The 19,351-nt window shown below is 45.4% G+C and overlaps 2 long non-coding RNA genes across 2 annotated transcripts; one reads left to right on the top strand and one right to left on the bottom strand.

Annotated features, from left to right (window-relative positions):
* The first annotated feature begins 35 nt into the window (after nucleotides 1-35).
* Nucleotides 36-12,764, top strand: LOC127481100 (uncharacterized). The gene is made up of 3 exons (XR_007908106.1): nucleotides 36-888; nucleotides 6,035-6,149; nucleotides 12,408-12,764. It is a non-coding gene; the product is annotated as an uncharacterized LOC127481100 (long non-coding RNA).
* A 1,892-nt stretch (nucleotides 12,765-14,656) lies between these two features.
* Nucleotides 14,657-15,437, bottom strand: LOC127481102 (uncharacterized). The gene is made up of 3 exons (XR_007908108.1): nucleotides 14,876-15,437; nucleotides 14,796-14,835; nucleotides 14,657-14,719 (listed from the first exon to the last, which is right to left on the bottom strand). It is a non-coding gene; the product is annotated as an uncharacterized LOC127481102 (long non-coding RNA).
* Between the last annotated feature and the right edge of the window lie 3,914 nt (nucleotides 15,438-19,351).

Raw genomic sequence — 19,351 nt, 5'->3', positions numbered from 1 at the left:
CGGGTGCGTGTCCCGGCGTGCCCCGCGCGCGCCTCCCGGCGTGCCCCGCGCGCCCGCCCGCCTGAGGGGACCCGGGAGCGCAGCGGGAGCGTGCCGGGAACACACCGGGAATAGCGGGCGTGTACCGGGAATACGGGTCCTATACCGGGAGTACGGGGGACACCGGGCACACACCGCGAATACTGGAGACACTACCGATACCAGGCACATACTGGGAATAGTGGGGACACCGGGAATACCGGGCACACACCGGGAAAACCGGGCACCACGTCCAGTCCCTCCAGCCCCGGCCTCCCGCGGGCACCAGGCGCTGTAGCGTTTTGCAGGTGTCCCTCCCACGCCCCGCTCCCGGGACAGCCCTGCTGCAGGAGTGACCTTGTCCCACACCTGGAGTCAGCGGGATCGCCCGTGTCCGTGTGTCGGGAGCGCCGCGAACCCGCCGCGTCCCTGCGCGTCTCCCCGGGCCCCTCCACAGGGTGGGCGTGGGAACAGCCCCGCTCTGCACCTGCAGCTGAACGTTTGCGTTATCTACAAACCCCACCGAGCTGCATCTCCAAGTGTTCTGGTTTCGTGGAGCACTGTTCCCGCTGGGGTTCAACCCTCGTGCTCACCAGGGGCGCTGCCAGGACAGCCCTGGAGAACCGGGCGCTGCCGTCCAGCGGCACAGCCAAGCACCCGCGTCCATCCGAGACCTCCCCTCAGTCTGCCAGCTGAATCCCTGCGGTCTCTGGGGGTCGGAGTGTCAGGGATAGCAGTGCCCACCCAGAGATGCCCTGACAGAGGCGCCAGCCCAGCCCCTGATGCTGACCGGGAATCCTGGAGTGGAGCAGCGGGAGCCCTGCAGCTCCAGGACAGGGACCAGTCTGAAATGCTGACCCGAGGGAAGAGGTAATTCCACGTGTAACATTATCTAGAGAGCAAAAACTCTGTGAGAAACTTCAAGAGACACTGGAAACTTCGTTATCAAAAGCTGTACAGTCTTATCTGTTACTCGTAGAAGTAGCAGCAGAGATTACAAACGTAACCATTATGTGATGGATCTCCATGTGGGTGCCCAGGGCACCTGAGGGTGCTGGTGTCAGCATCACCTGGGCTGGGCCATGGGCCCTCAATTGCTCTTGTTTGTGTTATTTTATACCACAATGAACAAGAGAGGGCTGTGCAAACCCCACACAATGCAGGTGACACAATGCAGGGCTGCCACAGCAGCCAGGGGAAATTTTTTACTCATTTTTTAATTGACTACATTCCAAGTTTTAGATCCATTTAAAACTTGAAAAATTCTCACTGTTCACACCTAGAGATGGTGATATTGCAGATATTCCCAAATACACTGGTGACATGCAAAATGGACTAAAAGTGAAGGGTAATTCAGTTTCCATATAGTGATTTCTTCGATATATTGAAACTTTTCAGTGATGAATTTCTTCACCAAAAAGGTAGTCACCTTTGGAAGGGGCTGCCCAAGGAGGTGGTGGAGTCCCCATCCCTGAAGGTGTCCAAGGAACAAGTGGACATGGCACTCAGTGCTCTGGGATGGGTGACAAGGTGGGGATCAGGCACAGGATGGACTCGACGGTCTGGGAAGTCTTTTCCAACCTTTATGATTCTATGATTAATATAATTAATTAATGATGAGACAGTTGACAAGTCAGCAGGCCACATTTCCAGTGAGGAGCCAATGCAGTGTCCATCTGCCCCTTTTGTTAATGAAAAACAGTCAAACCAGAGCAGCACACGTCAGCATCCTGCACCAACATGTCAAAGACACATTCAGATATGTTCCAAAAAAGAGAATTGGATCTGGCCATACTCTTTGGGGGTTTTTTCCACCCAGTATTTCTAAATCTCTGTGCTGACCACTGGCAAAAGCCCTTTCCTTCTGTGGCAGAGAGAAGATTCCTGGTTCCCATGTGAGGCACTTGTCAGGGGTATTTCATAGACACGTCAACATGAGAAACACAGGGGACTGAAATTTAGGGGAAGACTTTCAAATGATTGCCCAAACTACCTTGGCTTTACTTCCATTTGTTTGCAAAGCAGGCAAAACTGCTTTGACAGCCTCAGAATTCTAGTATATCACATATTTTGGGGTGTGTACTCAAGCAATAATTAGCATCTACCCAAGAAATTAAATCTGGCTCAGAGATTAATGAATTTTCCGAAGATCTTTAGGACATTTTAGGACCTAAATACCTTTAGGACAAGCATTTTATTCTCCTTTTACAGCTGGCCTTCCTTGTAATATCATTGCTTGATACTGGAATGGAAAAAATCCCAGGTGCCAGCACAGCTGAACCACAAGGAGTCCCAGAGCCCATTTTTCTTGGTCGTTTCCTTGATTGCCACCAAGAACCTCCATGACAGCGAACACGGCCCCTGCACCTTGGCAGAGAGGTGCAGACCCAAATTGCACAGCTCCTTCTGATTCCAACTTCAGATTTCCCTTCAGGGTATTCCTGAAGTCAGCCTTTGCAGCTTGCACTGCCCCTCTGCAGTGTGAGCCAGGCTCCTTCAGGGGAGCTTTAGCTGTCCGGGGTGGCACACACAGAGATAGCTGCTACAGCCGAGATGGTGATTCCAAACGGTCCCTCAGCCCTTCCCACACACCTCCTGCTGCACACGGAACCTGGAGTCATTGATAATTCATATGTTGCCTCTGAATGAAAGTTGTCATTAATATTCCACCCGTGTCTGTGTTTGTGTAGCAAAGCACCCGCAGCGACGGTACCGCTGCAACCAGCTCGTGTACACGGTTCACATCTGAGCGGTGCCTGACCTACAAAAGGCACGAGCTCTTACAGCCACAGACCTCTGGAAGAGAAAGAGTTGCACAAAAACGCCTCCACAGATTTGAGCTGAAAGAACAGTGCAGTTTTAGGTCGAGACTGAATTCTGGTGACACAAATACTGTTATTACAAGGTGCCTAAGCACATACCAAAAGAAAATTAACTTCTAGCTGTGTCTTGTTCAATTTAATGAGTCAACGGGCATGTCTGCCTGTGTCATTAACCCTGTCACTGGGATAAATCACAAGAAATTAGGATTATTTTCTTCTTTTTGTTCATTAGTGAATAATGACTTCTCTGTGGCTCAAGCAAGACTTGGCTCTAGAACTGCTAAGTGTCCACTTTATTGTTTACATACGTGCAAAAGTTTTAGCAATCCCACTTCCAGTACTCATGTAGCCTTTCTTCTACATTATGAACGTAAGGAAGAGGGCAATCTGTGTGTCCTTCTCTACCCGACATTCTTAATAGCATTAAAAAGAAAAGATAAACAAATCCTGTCTCTGAGGTATCTCAGCGTTGGGAACCTTGTCCCTGTGCAAAGTCTTCACCTGTTGCAGTAGAATTTTTCATTGAAGTGAACCTCTTTTCTAGTTAAGTATGAAGAAAATGAGAGATTTTCAGCATGTGTTCTGGTTTTACTGCTAGAAGTTCCTATGCCTGTGTTTGTTCCGTTTTACTACTCATCTGGACAGCTGATCATGTACACTTTATAAGGAGTTTGTGTTACTGTCAATGACAATGTATTTCTATATCTTGATTCAATAGTCTTTGGTTAGCCTTTGATAGTTCAATAGTATTCTGATAGATATTACTTTCACGTGCTTCCTTCTTTAAACTCACATGTTAGTTCAGAAACTGCTTTTCCTAGAGGCAAAGGATGAAAGTCCAGGTACAAGTAGCATTTCAACTGCTTATCAGTTGTGTTTTCACTGGTGTATTCTGACAGAGGCCGTGACACAGACCTGGCTGCTCACCCTTGAGGTGCTCACCCTCGAGGCCCTGACTGCCCTGGGCCTGGCTCCCCTGGTCATCCCAGTTTATCTGCTAGTTCTTCTGTGTTTTTTGAAACTGTAATCAATGTCTGCTTGGCCTCATGTTCACCCTCTCTGTCCCCATACAGTGGGATGTTAAAAATATCCTTTTTTTTGTGAGGCTGGGAAAGCAGGTGTTGCATGTAACAACTTTAACCTTTAAAACTTTAGGCTTGTTAAAGTTTTTAACATAAGAGTATTAATTGCAGGTATTTATTGCCATACAAGAAGATGTTTTCTGTTCCCAAAATCTTAAAATTTATGAGAATTACACTTATTCAAGGACAAATATACTTATTTTAAAAGCTTTTACTTAACATTTCAACAAATTATTTCTTATATCTTCAAAATGTTTTTCTGAGTTACAGTGAAGACCAGTAACATACACATTCCTAATAAAAAGGATGATAAAGCAGTGCAGAGATAATAAAGGATCCACCTTTTAATCTAATTGGGCATGCACTTTTGCCTGCAAAAGCTGCACACAGGTCTCATGCTAGTGCTGCAGCTGAACATGCAGATTAGGTCATCATGGCTCCTGTAGCTAACCAGAATAATTTGTGCATAAGTACCTGATTTGCATAGAAAACTGCTGCAAAGGCCCATGCTGGTATCTGGGATTGGATTAACTGCTGCTGGCTGCCCCAGATGTGCTGCACAGCTGCAGTTCAGCGGTTGGATGGACTCCAGCACAGGCCTTGTCACACCTCACACCCCCTATCCACTCACCTGTACCTGTAGGAGCCACACTTCAGGTCAAATAAAAGAAACTACTGTTGTCAGAGGCAGCAATGTAAGGTTGCTTCCCAAATTTGTATCAAAGTAGAACAAGCAGATATAACCTAAGATTGGGAAAATAGGCCAAAGCACATGAGCATGAGGCAGTAGTGTTAAAAGAGGGGAGCACAAACTAACATCACTGTACTCTTAATCCATAGTTATCCCAGATTTGGATTAAACTGCCTTCTGGAGGGGTTTCCAGGGACCTTTTCACATTGAGGTCTTTACCCTTGGTCACTGGAAGCATTTCTCCTTCTTGTGGGTTTATGTTTTGAAAAGGATGAGATAAACATTTCTGCCCTGTGTATCACTGGCAGTGCTGCTGAGTCAAAAGCACAGTTGAAAACAAAGCAAATGTGATGCTTTTTTAATTCTTCAAATTCCATTGCTAATTATAGTGATGTGTAATCATGTATGTTGTTACTGCTGACACTATCCACCCCTCTTCTAAATTCCTTTCACTATATTCCTTTCCACTTGCAGTAATAAAGCCCTGCCAGCAATGCTAAGTGACACTGCTTGCATTTTATAGAATCATCATAGGGTATAGAGAGAGAGTGTATATAGACTTCTATATAATCATCATCAAAGGGTGTTTTTATTGCACTCAACCTAATGTTAAAAGATGCTCTTGTGTTATTCTTCATGCTTTTATAATTTCACTGTTTATATATAACACATAGAATTCTGGAATTTGCTTCTAAGTGAAGAGTTTCTTCCCTCCAAGTTATTTCAGCCATAGGTATTGCTTTACTATTGAGAGTCATGAGCAGCTCTTTAAAGTTCTGCTTTTACAGCACAGATCTGTTGTTCAACAAGTGTGGCCTCTGCCCGAGGGGTGCTGCAGCATTCCAGCCCCAACTTCATGGGACATGCATCTTCATGTAGTCAGGCCATGAATATTGGAGAAAGATGTTACTCATCATGTCATTCCATTAGAGATGTGGGAAATGGGAAAGGCCGTGTGGGACCTGTCAGGGGACTGTCCCAGAGGGAGTGCTGCAGTGTGACTGCCGTGGGGCTGTGCCCTGTGACCAACCCTCCTGTGTGACCAGCCCTCCTGTGTGACCAACCCTCCTGTGCTGACCAACCCTCCTGTGCTGACCAACCCTCCTGTGTGACCAACCCTCCTGTGTGTGACCAACTGTCCTGTACTGACCAACCCTCCTGTGTGACCAACCCTCCTGTGTGTGACCGACCCTCCTGTGTGACCAACCCTCCTGTGTGACCAACCCTCCTGTGTGTGACCAACTGTCCTGTACTGACCAACCCTCCTGTGTGACCAACCCTCCTGTGTGTGACCAACTGTCCTGTACTGACCAACCCTCCTGTGTGACCAACCCTCCTGTGTGACCAACCCTCCTGTGTGTGACCAACCCTCCTGTGTGTGACCGACCCTCCTGTGTGACCAACCCTCCTGTGCTCCACAGGGCCCGCGGCAGCAGAGCCCACTCCAGCCCCTGGTGCTGCTTCTCCTGCAGGAGGATGGACTGCACTGCTGAGGTCACTCACACACTGCAGAGGAGTTTGGAACTACAGGCTGAGGTATGCAGGGAGCCTGGTCAATGCCTGCTGGCAAGATGACTTTAAATCTTACATGTCTTCTAAACAGCAGTATAGTCCTGAACAGAAACACTTCCTCTTACAGGCAAAATTAATGCTCTTTTCCTAGTATACAATCTGGTTAGCTAACAAACCTGTACCAGCTTTAGTAAACTGACAATCTGTTCCCCCATTAAAAACAGCAACATTTACCATTTACTAACAAATAGAACTATTCAAAAGTGTAAATGCCATACCGATGTTTCATTTTTTAAATTTTAGAATAGTTATTATTACCGGAAAATGAAAATTCTCTTTTAGATTAGAAACTATTGTTTCTCAGCAACATCATGGATGTTACTGGTCTAACTAGAAGGCTGAGGAGTTGAAATAGGTGTGTGCTGAGAGCCCCATCAACTTCTGAAAAGGTCCAGGTTTCTTTCCAGTTGGAATGTTGCAGGTTCCCCACAAGCAGGAGGTAGGTGGCTCAAATGCCGTGTGATTCACGGCCATAAGAATGCACCACCACCAGCCCATGCACAGATACACACCCTAGTCAAATTATACATTTGACACATTCTGGAACTGAAACTTCTGGCAAGCAATTACTCACGTTAGTGATGCTGTGATTCAGTGTGGTGCTGGCTGGTGATGAAACCCTGCAGGGCTGCTCCTCATGCACATGGCACCAGGGAACAGGAACCTCAGCCTGCCTCGTTAGCACTGCTTTGCCTCCGGAGAACAGCTATAATTAATACTATTTTATCTTAAGTGATTGTGAAGAAGGACAACTTAGAGATATCATCTGTCATAGTAGGTATTTTCTAGTAAATTTACTGAAAATTGTAAATGGAAGAAAAAGTCTGAGATTTAAAACTTTTGTCAGACAACAAAGCCACAGATACAGCACGAGGCAGAGCTTGCTGTGGCTTTTGGGGAGCTGCAGCTGCTGCCCAGGGAAGTGCAGCTTTGGGAACTATAAAGGACAGAGGCAGTGAAAGGGTTTGTTCTGTGGTACACAAACAAACACTGCTTTAGTCAATCCCTTCTGGCTGGAGCTGTAATTCTGAATAGGGAGGCAAGGGGAAGAAAGAAGGAACATCTGTCCGTTTTTGGAGAAGTTACAAATTCTTAACACTGATACACTGTGATGTCCTGTGCTTTGTTCTCTTGGGAACTCCTCTTCTTTGGGGCAAATCATTTCATGTCTCTTGAATACCCCTTAAAACATTTCCAATGCCAGCATTATTCATTCATGTTTATGAAGTCTGTTTATATTTGTGCTTCAGTAAATGTCACCACAAAAATAATACTATCAAGTATTGGAAAAAATCTCTTCCCAAACCAGTGGTGAAGCTCTAGGTGACTGTGGTGGAATTAATCACCCAACTGCTCTGCAATGTTTATAGCAGACAGTGAGTGTGCCTCCACACTCTGCTGGCTGCAGTTCTCCCTCAGACCTTTTGTGTACTTCTGTTATTTGTTCTAAGCATCATTTAGTGCCCTCAGTGACCTCATTATGTTTATATCTATAATTAGAAAAAGATACATTTTAGGCTGTGACATTTTTGGCTAGGTTAGAAAGCGCACTTTATTAAAATTGCTTTGGAAAGGATACATTGTCCCTCACTCTCCACTGGATTTTCTGTATTCTTTCCAAATAGGCAACTCTAAACAAATTTCATTAAACTAATGTGTATTACCTTAAAAATTTATAAAAGACTGAGTTCTGTGATTTTTAAGAGCTCTCTATGAAAAAGGGAGTAGAACTTTACCTGAAGGTGAAAAATCAGCATCCAACCGTGACATAAGAATTTGCAGGCAAAACTTCCACTGGTGCCAGTTAGAGCTGCCCTGAAAGGAGATTATAGTTACGTAATAGAATGTTTTAGTGAATAGTTTCACAGTTCAATAAATTATTATATGACTGAAAGAGACGTGGGGCAGAGCGGGCTCAGCAGATGACAGGACATAATTTTCAGAGGGTTTACTCTTTATTTTACACCAGTACTCCTTCTGGCTTAGCCAGGAATGATCCACAGCTGTAACTAGGAACAGGATATGAGACTGGAATTATAAAAATTACAGTTGTGAGGTTCAGTTTGTTCTCATTTTAAACCATAGTGATATCCTTGGTTAGAAATGGCGTTAATAAATAATGACAATCCTTATTTGGAATTGAGAAGGATTTCTAATTAAGAATGATTTAGTAATTCTTAAAAACATGGGAATAAACTCCTCTTTGGTTCATTTAGAGAGTCCCAGTAGGTTTCCATTTGGCCTGGAGAGTTTTCTCTGTCCCCGTTTTCAGGCTTCGTTGCATTATCTGTATTCACTGTTTTATCTCCTATGGCAGCTTCTTCATTATTAAGCAGGGTCTGAGAAGGAGAGATTGGATTAGAACAGTTTTGTCATCTTATGGCACAAGACAATACAAAGTATCTCCTAACATTTCTGACATACTGACAAAGCAGATTTATTGATAGGAACTCTATGGAACATATCTGATCTGTACAGTCTTCTGACACATTGTATTTGCAAAGCTACTCTGGAATTTTTCAAAACTAACCAACCAACTAATTTGCCTCCTTTAAGGACTTGTGCAGGAGGATGTAACACAGCCAGGGGTGCTGACCCACCAGAGACTGAGAAGTGCATAAATAGGGAGCTTGAGTTTGCAAAGTTGTCTCTTCCCATAGCAATATTTCCTAGGATTCTTATGTCTTAGGACTTAGAATTCAGAGGCCTGATGGTACATAACGCATCTGAAGAAAATACTTTTTGTTTTCTTTTAAGTTGCCAGTGTAACCATAATTAAAAAAAACCAAACCCAAACCAAAACAGGCGGTGTTGGGAAGGGCACTGACAATGTGCCAGAACAATGGCATTAGGTAGGGCTGGTAAAAAGCAGTTGAATTATGATAAGACAGTAATGACTACTATGGGAGTCTGGACTATAAAATTTTCAGCTGTAACAGTCAGTTCTGTAAAATTCACCTTTGTGCAGCCACTTGCACATCTGTAGGAACAGGCATGTCCACAGCTGGGGAATGCTGGCCCAGGAGCCTGGTCCTGGAGCAGCTGTGTGTGCAATTCTCACTGATCACAGAGCTTCTGGTGCAGAAGCAGGAAGAAATTAAGCATCCCAGAAACTGCTAAGAGTTACTGTACTGAGTTTAAAAGAAAAAGTAAGTTACAAGGGAAAAAATGGAATAATTTGGGAAAAGTGGCTTCTTTTTTGGAGGGCCTGGTACTCCTGTACAGACTGCTGCATTCTCCATCCCCTACCTTGTCTGTCTGCTGATGCTCAGGAGAGCTTCACCTTTTATTTTCAGGTGAGCAGAGCTGGGGTCCACGTGCCAGCAGAGCTTTCAGTAGCATTTTTTGAATGCAGAGAGATGCCTGTAGGCAATTCCAGAAACACAGCTTTTATTTTCCTTTTCGTGACAGAAAAAGACCAAACACTGAAAACAGTGATGATTGCATTTTAATAACCAAAAAATCAAGTAAGTTTTAAATGTCTAGAAACAGATTCTCAGGGGAAAATAAACCAAAAACATTTCCACCTTCAACCTGAGACATCAGCCTTCAGCATGTGTAACCTGGCAGGTTCTGTGTGTTCACCATTATGTACTTGGTACAAACCACTTTTTTTAGTTCAGGGTGGTTTTCCCACGAGGGAATCTTTCCATGCTCCAAGTTAATTATGTTTCTCTCCTCTTGAGTTTCTTTACTACCTAGAAATTTAAGCTAATGTAGTCTATTTTAGGTTTTTAAAAGTGCTCAGTGCTATGATGACTATATACTCATCTAAAAAAGATTACAAAAATCTGAAAACAGGGAAGTAGAGGACAACTAGAGATCATCCTAGTTCTCTGTCCTGGTTTTGGCCAGGAGAGGGTTAATTTTTAATATCATTCCTAAACCACAACATTCTCATGGAACATAATATCTCTGGGCTGACTAAAATAGTTGTCCTGAAGTAGTCCTGTATTATGCTATGCAGAATGTATACATTTAAATGAGGTGAGTTAATCCCTATATTCTAGGAACAGACCTTGATAGCATTATCTGTCATTACTTACAATACTGCATGAATTAGAGTGCACAGAGATATTCTGGGGCTGCCAGACCAGTTAAGGAAAAACAACCTTTTCCAGGGCACTAAAATTGAGATGCTCACAGGCACTGGGCTCCAGCTGGGTTGGTATCAGCAGGGACAGCTATAACAGAGAGGGACACACGCTTCCCCAGGATAACACTGAATGCTGAGCTTTTGTAATAAATCCCCTGCCCCTCAATTTCCATCATCCCTGTACACACCTGGAAGTCTTCAAAGCCTGTTAGCAAACAGCAACAAGTGTTCCACTGACTCCTGAGGTGGGGAAAATAAAACCCCAGCAGTGTTAAATGTCACGCTTGGAAATGGCAATCGCCCGTGTTCAGCAGCCCTTTACCCGCTGAAGATTAAAACATCATGTGGGTCCTTGCTGGGGGGATGCATGGCCAGGCAGAAAAACGGGAAGCACTGAGCTCAGGGAGAGCTGAGCCCGCTGAATGCACTGGCAGGAGCCTGTGCCAACGAGCTGTCACCTAATGACTTGGTAATTCAAGCTCTGATACAGTCAGGGAGCACAAGGGAGCCTCTTGTAGCCCGGCATTTAGAGTCCTGAAACTAAAAATCAGCTAAAATTGCTGGATTTTCTATTTTAATATTAGTAGTCTGGTGTTTATGTGAGCTCTGAGACATAAAAGGGAGCCAATTGGAGTTACACATGGCTGTAAAGCCAGAATGGATAAGTGGAGTCAAATAAGCAAGCAGGAGCCTCTCTAGTGTGAACCTTGAGTGGTGAGGGCTCTGCAGTGCAGCAGTGGTGAGACCCTGTTCCCAGGAGCAGGTACCAGCAGCACATGGAGGGTGCTGGCAATGCAGGCAGGTCAGCAGGGGCACTAAGAGCCAGGGGCATGGCAAAGCCTTTTGTCCCAAGGGAGCAGTGGGGTGATCTGGGAGACAATCAGAGGGTGACTGTGGAGGGGAGTGATGCTGCTCTGCAGGAGGAGGCTTCTGGAGGGCAAGGAATTCCCTGCAGTGGCTGGTGGTGGTTGTGGTTTGGTGTGTGGGTTCCTGACTCACCCATAAATTCATATGAAGATTGGCAGTAAATGGATTGGTGGAGGCTCACTAGGTAAAGGAGAGTAAAGGCTGCTCAGGGGTAGTCAGAGGTGGTGCTTGTGCTGGTAAGGGCTCCCTAAAAAGCAGTAAGAGTTTCCTGAAACCTTCTCCAGCATGGATGCAGGAAAATCAGTTGTTCAGCTGAAAAAAAGTTAAAAATAATGTGAAGACAACAATTTGAATAGTTTAGCATTCATTCCTGCCTTAATGAATATCTAGTATACTTTTTTCCACCTTCTATAAGCTTATGGAAAGCCCTCACTGAAGTCACCTGGAGCAGGTCCTTCAGTTTAAAGAAGGCAGTCAAACAGTGAATACAGCCCTGTTCAACCAGTGATGGCATTTCTGTGCAAAGATTGCAATTAGCAAAGTACATTCTTTTCAGATCATTCGTAATGGATGTAAGAGCTTGACATTATCTACTTACTGTATCCCAAGACCAGCTTAAAACCACTGCAGAACCTCCTCATGGCACGTTGGAAATGGAGTAGAAAATCTGAGGACTTGTATTAAGTCCTTTAAGGTCTTGTAGTAAAATTAATTTTCGTAGCAGAACTTAAGTCATTTCACTGAGTGCCACTGACAGCACTCTAGAATCCTGTACTCATTTATTTTTGTGCATTTCATTCTTCATTTTTGATTGCCTTGTTTCTTGTGGAGTAATTTACATATATGCAAAATGAATGTTAAAAAAATCAAATAAAAATTGTGACCTTTCTCACTAAGGTTTTGTAAGTGCTAATAATAGAACAGGGTGCAAAGCAAGTGGGGAATCTTGCCTTCAGGCATGAGTCTGATTTCATAGCATTCTTATCCAGTTCTTTGTTTTGATGTTATTTTTAATTTATCAGTATTTTTACTAATTAAAAAAATACTCAATCAACTACTCCATTCAAAAAATGTTGTTAAACCCAGCAGCTAATACACATTTTAATCTGGAGTGTTGAGAATGATGGTGAGAAGCAAAACAGGATGGAGTGGGGGTAGGGAACTTGGAATAATTTAAAGAAATTGCAGGAGAAGGCAAGAAGCTCATTTTATTCCATTTAGCAATTAAGGCAGGATTCCGTCTTTATCCGTCATGGCAGACAGAAGGAAAGAAGGAGAGGAGGGGATCGTGAGTTTGTCTGTGAGCATCCCAGCTGTGATGGGAGAGGAGAACACAGCAGAAGAGAGAAGGGGCTGTTGGAACCCACGATCACAAATCTCGGAGCAGGCTGGTGGCCGGCTCGGCACAGGGTCTGTAGCCCCCGTCTTAGCCAGGTGGCCAGTTCCCCACTTAGCCTGCCAAGTGAGTTGATCATCAGCTTGGAGCCAGACAGAGTGCCAGGTGGCCAGATCCCTCACTCAGCATCCAATTAACAATGACACTGGTTTGGAGCCAAGCGGGAAGGTGGCTCTGCAGCCGGGAGAGGGACATCCCTGGATCACCAGCCCAGTCCCTGCAGCAGGTCCAGCTGCCTTCCATTTCTCTAGAAAGTTTGGGCTTTTTGAGACCTTGCTTTGTGTTGTTTTGGTTGGTTGGTTTTGGGGGTGGTTTTTAAGCAGCAAAACTGTCTAAATCTTTTGGGTATCTCCACTGTTATTCTTTTCTGGCACCTCCTCCTCAGACAGAGCTGTGCTGCACTGTGAGCAATGGGTCTGTCCACATGAGAAAGAAGCTACCCAAGTCATTTAACTTCTGAACTGCATTGGAGTGTGGACCCAATTTAGGGAATGTTAGCCAGTGTTTGGTACTGGGATCATGGCACAGGTGCATCAAGCCTGGTTATACCTGAACTACTTGGCAAGAAATGACCCTCCACTCAGTTCTCATCAAGAATATTACATATAAAGGCAGTTTTCAAACTCTGCTTTTTACACTGATTCAACATTCTGTAAAGGCAATTGTCTTTTAAAGGCTTTTTCACCTCAGTGCGTTGTGTAAGGTGTTCTTCATTATCTACACATTATTTAATGGGTCTGCTTTTCCCACTCTTTACCTCTGTACAAATTTTCCATAGGTTTAAATGGAAGTATGAGATTCAAAGTTTGTTGTGATTATGTGGGTATAATCATAGATTTCCTAAGAAAGCTTTGGAAGACAATCTGGATCAGGGAGATGGGATGGCCCAGTGAAGCTGCTTGTTGAAATTACCCCAGCCATTGTTGGGCAGTCCTTGTCCACAGCGGTGGCTCTCTGGAGGCCCCTACACACAGTGAACGTGGTCTCTTCTTGAGCCTTACTGCTCTGCCATGGGAGCAAAGCCAAAAAGGTTTCAAGTCTTTTCCGCTCCACAGAAATCAGGTCGAGACTTGTAAGTAGAGAAAATGTGTCAGTTTTATTCACATGTTGTGAATAAATGGAGGTCTTTCATTTGTAGCATCTTGTGTTAAGTACTAAGGTATTAAAAAAAAAGAGGGGAAGGGGAGTATTTCAAAATTCATCTCTCTTTAGGCATCTCATAGGCTGAAAATAGCATTCCACCTTCAGGCTGGCAGTTAGGGCAAAATAAACACTTCAGAATGAAGCAAAGGGACTGGCTGAAAGTGAGATAATAGTTTATAGGAATGGAGCTATTTATAGCCTGCAGGATACAGTGGTTCGGAGACAGCCCAGTGACTCACGGGCAGCGTGGGGAAGGTGCTCTCAGGGGAGAGGCCTGGTCAGCATCTCAGAGCTGTCACTGCAGCTACACACGTGACAGAGAACAACTGTCAGGGGGTTGTGGTTCTACCTGGGCAACTACAGATAAGGACATTTAAAACTCATTTTCAGAGGCCGGGTATCAGACTGGTCACATCTCATTGCTTCGTTATATGTGAGTACAAGGACATGCATATGAGACAATTAGCTACATCAGGCAGTGTGTTTAAAAGGGATGGTCTTGTCTCACCTGGCAGATGGAATACATACCAGTGCTCATTTCAAGTTCTCAGATACTCTCTTCATTAAATCATGTAATACTTCTTTGCATTAGATTTCTCAGCAGTTTTTGATCTATAACTCCTTAAAGTCAAGGAAAATCTTGGCATTTTTGGATGAATGAGACAGTAACTGATGTACTATAATCCTGAGTTGACTCAGACTGGCCCTGTGACCTTGTGTTAGCCTCTCTCACCAGTTTCCATGGCAAAACAGAGCTAACAGTGCTTAATTATCCACTTTATCTACTAAATAGGGTTAAGACTGGGGACGTTATGACCATTTAATTACTCTTTGTAATGAGCTCTGAAGAGAAGTGACTAAGAGCCGGTGGTGGTGGAGTAAATCTCACAGCTGCTGGATAAACTGTGCTGGTAGGGTGGGAGGCCGAGTGTGGGAGGGTGGGAGGCCGAGTGTGCCCGGGGCTGTGCCAGATGCTGATGCTGAGAGTCCTGCGTCCCTGCAGGCTCTGTGGTCCCAGCCCCGCACACACCCCTCGGGCTCTGTCTGTGGTCCCAGCCCCGCACACACACACCAAGGGCTCTGTCTGTGGTCCCAGCCCCGCACACACCCCGAGGGCTCTGTCTGTGGTCCCAGCCCCGCACACACCCCTCGGACTCTGTCTGTGGTCCCAGCCCCGCACACACACACCAAGGGCTCTGTCTGTGGTCCCAGCCCCGCACACACCCCGAGGGCTCTGTCTGTGGTCCCAGCCCCGCACACACCCCGAGGACTCTGTCTGTGGTCCCAGCCCCGCACACACCCCCCGAGGACTCTGTCTGTGGTCCCAGCCCCGCACACACCCCGAGGCGCTGCAGGGTCCCAGCCCCGCAGCCAGGGCCGGGCGGTCGGTGGGTCCCAGCACTGCCTCTCTCGGCAGTCTGGCGATCGCTGAGCGTGATGCCAAGCCCTTGCATCATCCGCCCTCCTCCCCCTCTCTCCGGCACAGCCGCGACAGTCACAACTGCGCTGGGAGGAGCGTGTCTGTCCGCGGCGCTCCGGCCCGCTGGATCCCTCGCAGGCCGTCCCACGGAGGAGGGGTTTCTGCCGTGCTTACGTGTCTGTGTTTCAGATCAGCCTCTCCCTGTGGCTGCCGTGCCGCCAGCGTGCCCCCCCGAGCCCTGCGCACACAGGGGCTGCAGCAGGCGACAACAACCTGTGGCTGGCGAACCGCCCGCAGCCTGCACAGCGATCCGACCCCAGACATCCCCTGCCCGCCCCCCGAGCCCCGCTGCGCATCTCCCCTCCCCGGCCCTTCGGCCGCGCACGGCGGAGGGACAGAGGCTCTCCCAGTTCAAGGCAACTTGGAGAGAGAAAAAGCTTTATTAGGCCAAGCTTTTGGTTATGAGTGAGAGGACAGACGCCCAGTAGCGGGCACGGTAATCCCCGACTGACCCTGCTCACGTGGAGGAGCCCCACGCTGAGCATCAGCTCTGCCCTTACTGGGACGCCCTCCCTTACTGGGACGTGCTTACACAGCTACGCCAGCAACCCAAGGTTGCCTCTTATCTCTGACCAGTACACAGTGAACAAGCTGAGCAATTCTAGTCCCTGAAATTTATTTATTTTGAGAAACAACTTAAAATAACAAGGTTTTGCTTGCTTGCTAGGTCCAGAATTGCTTCATTATCTTGTCTTGTCTTCAATTTTTTTGTGAAATATAAAGAAATGATGATTTTGTCTTTTTTTCTTATATTTTAATATGACTGCTTTTAGAATACCTCCATCTTTTTGGCCCAGCAGAAGGGTGATTTCATATCAGCTTCCTAAGGGCAGGAATTAATGTAGTTGTGTACATTGATGAAGGCAGTGCCCAGTCAGAGAGAAAAGACAGAGAAAGGAATGGTCAGCTTTACATATTTCAAAACTGAAAGTTCCAGATAGGTTTCTTCCCCAGAGATTTTTTTTCCACTTTAATTAATTCTTCAATCTCTATTGATGATTTTTACCAGCATCATCAGGCAGTATTTACATTTGTTTGTTTTTGTATTAGAATGTTGATGAACAACATGTGAAAGAACCAAACCCAAATGAGTTCAAAGATGATATCACTTTGTCATTAATGTAATTTGGGGCTCATTTATCAACAATCTTGCATTCTCAGATGCCATCTCAGAGGTCATGGAATCCTGTTCCTAAATGTCTGTTACACCACAGAATTTTGTGGGGATTTTTACCACAAGAGGATGAGATGAGAGTCATCTCCAGATCAGAACCTCTCCTGGCCCTCTTTTCTCCAGTGTCCCAAATCCATGCTGTGAGCAGGCCCCTGGGCAGGCCATAAGGGAGGGGTTTGCAATACATATTAAGGTTAAACTCTTTGCTTTGGTTGTGGGTGCCTGTCACTGCAGCACTGCTAAATTCCTGCTAATTTCAGCTAAGCTCTACGTATTTCTAATTTCAAATTTCCTTGCCCTGGTCCCTCTGATGCCCTCCCTGACACCCACGTGTCCAGTAACCTGACGTATTGCTGCACACAATCTGCTCCCTGCCTCAGCAAGGGCAGCTGAACACACCTGGGAGCTGCTCAGGAAGGGCTGATGGGACACAGAGAGCCCCTGCCAGTCACCATGAACGGGGCTGCCCCAAGGAAATGAAAATTGCCTGCCTGTTCTACACCCGTGTGCTGTGCAGATTAGAATATGGCTTTAGGTATTTGGGTGCTTTAAGCCTGAGTGTAAGATTTTTTTCACCTCCATAATAATGAAGTGGAACTAAATGCTCTGTTTTCCAATGTGCCACAAGGCTGATTAAATAGGAGGCTGACAAAGGGGGTTTAGAGCAAACATTTAGCTTTGGGTATTCTTTTGTTTGTTATTTTTGAACAGTGGGTTGGAGCAGATTACAAAGCTTGAAATGAATATAAATAGTTTCCTGGTTTAAAAAAAAAAAAAAAGAAAAAAAGCAGAAGAGGACCTAATTTAAACCTTGCCCTGAGGATCTGGCAGCTCAAAGCCAACACGTGGAGTTGTGTAGTGGAACTGTAAAGAGTAATTCCTCACCAACAGGAGCTCAGCTCCACACTCAGGTCCATGCTTGTGTAAACAGCTTTACGATTTGTGTCAGTTGTAAAGTCGTGCTCCAGGAAGCCAGCCCAGAGGAAAATGGAAAAGCTGCAGGTGAGTAGGAGGAGTACACCTGGTGAGGGGGTGAGCAGGAATGAGGAGACAAACTGAGAGAGGAGTGCAGCTCAGATTTGCTGTAAGATGAGGAGTAAACTTCTGTGAAACAGCAGCAATCACTATTAAAGCATTTAAAATTACAGTATGAAGTTACTTCAGGTCCTATAATTTGTATTTGAGCAATTACATGATTTAGAATTTAAACTCTTCGTCTGTGCCACACGACAGTAGAAGTCCTGATCCACTTTTGGGGGCCTGGATTTACTTCTAGCATTAAGGTTAGTCAATAAATATAATAACACTGATATCATTGTTATCTGTAAGACTTGCATGAGCAGGAGGCTCATACTGAAAAGTGGGTAGAGTGAGGAAGGAAAGGCCAAGTGAGGCATTAGGGCAAGTGGAACAGCAGCCTCTGCCTTCCCAGGCAGTGTGACCTCCAGACAGGCTCTTCCTATTCATCCTAGCTCTTGGTTTTCCTCAAGAAGTCTGGCAAAGGATCAGGCAGTGCATAATGGAAAGGCTGCTGAATGCTGCAAGGGACAAACCCCCCAGCATTTGGTGTTTCTTTTTGTAGCACTGGGAGATGTGGACTGGGTAATCCAATATGGCTTTTATGTCTTATCTGGTATTGTTTGCAGCAGGCCTGTTTAGTGAGCATGTCACCTTTAGGCACTGGTGGTGAACAACATCTGAAAATGGAACCTTACCCAGCTGCTGGCTGAGCAGTACGAGGGCACAGCCCCAGAGAACGGGGCCGATGAGGGGCCACCACCCATGGCGCCCTGTGCCAGCTGCCTTGGATTTAAGGCTTCACATGTGAACATGTGGTGAAATACAACGATGCAGTTTGGAAATATCAGTGGAAAATAATTCATCTTTATTTATCCCTATTTTCTTGTTTGCAGATCTGTGCAGCCACAAATAACAGATCGATGTGTTTGCTTACATCCATGTTGCATCTTATATCTGTTTATTAACAGGTACAAAATATCCCTGTCTCTGCCCAGTGTTTTAGGAATTGTAGAAGGGTTTTTGACTCACTGATTAATATAGATTTTTTTATCTATTGAGAACAGGGCTGAAAGTGGACTCACCAAAAAATGCCCCGTAAATGGTGTTTTTACTGTTGTCTCTTAGTGACTACCATTCAAAAGGGTCTCAGCACTACTGTATTTTGCCATCTCTGTTAAGTAGAATATAAAATTATATATAAATATATAATTAAATATTAATTTAAATATATATATACACTTAAATCTAGCTTTACAGCACTTTGGGGAAGATGGGGCTAACTTTGACCCAATTTTTCACTGATGTGATTAGTGGTTCTATGTGCCTCTAACTGAAATCCATTAAAAGGTGCTGCCTTCTTAAAGCTTCATCTCTGGTGATCAAGTTTCTTTGAGGAGTTTGCAGTTACCCACTCAAAAATAGACTTGCTAACAGTCACTAAGTAATTTCTGAATATTTAGGTCACTTCTCATTTCTAGTTTTCACCTTTGGAGACAGAACCTGGTGCAGGTAGTTATTGGTCTGAACTCTCTTCTGTTCCCACTTAAATAATTGAGAATTCTGCCATGAGCTTCGGTGGCCAGGACTTTGAGATCTTTTTCCTCTGACCTGGTGGAAGTGTTTGCAGAACAGGGCATTTCCCACGGTGTCAATGTTCTGATGCAAAACTCCCGCTGTGCTCCTGACACACCTGCTGGGACTGAGGCTGCACACCCCTCCCGTGCCCAGGGGTGCCCTGTGTGACCTGAGGGGCAGCCAGGAGAGTCTGATGGGACATGCTCGAGCTGCTGCAGTGGGACTGATATCAGCCTGACCCCAGGAGTTCCATCCTAAGAACTGCTGTGTGCTGTAATTCCTTTTTTCTTGGCCGGTTCACGTGTACCTTTCGCTGTTGGCTTTTTATTTCCCACTTTCTTTAGGAGTTAAAGGGGAACAAACACGGGTTCTGGATTGTCAGCTTAGAAGTTCTTGTAACTTTTCTTTTCAAGGT

Source organism: Manacus candei, unplaced genomic scaffold (genome assembly GCF_025592945.1).
Source record: "Manacus candei isolate 608988 ecotype Guabito, Panama unplaced genomic scaffold, ASM2559294v1 h1tg000076l, whole genome shotgun sequence".
In the NCBI taxonomy this organism is placed as follows: Eukaryota; Metazoa; Chordata; class Aves; order Passeriformes; family Pipridae; genus Manacus; species Manacus candei.
This window is presented reverse-complemented; position numbering and strand designations above follow the sequence as displayed.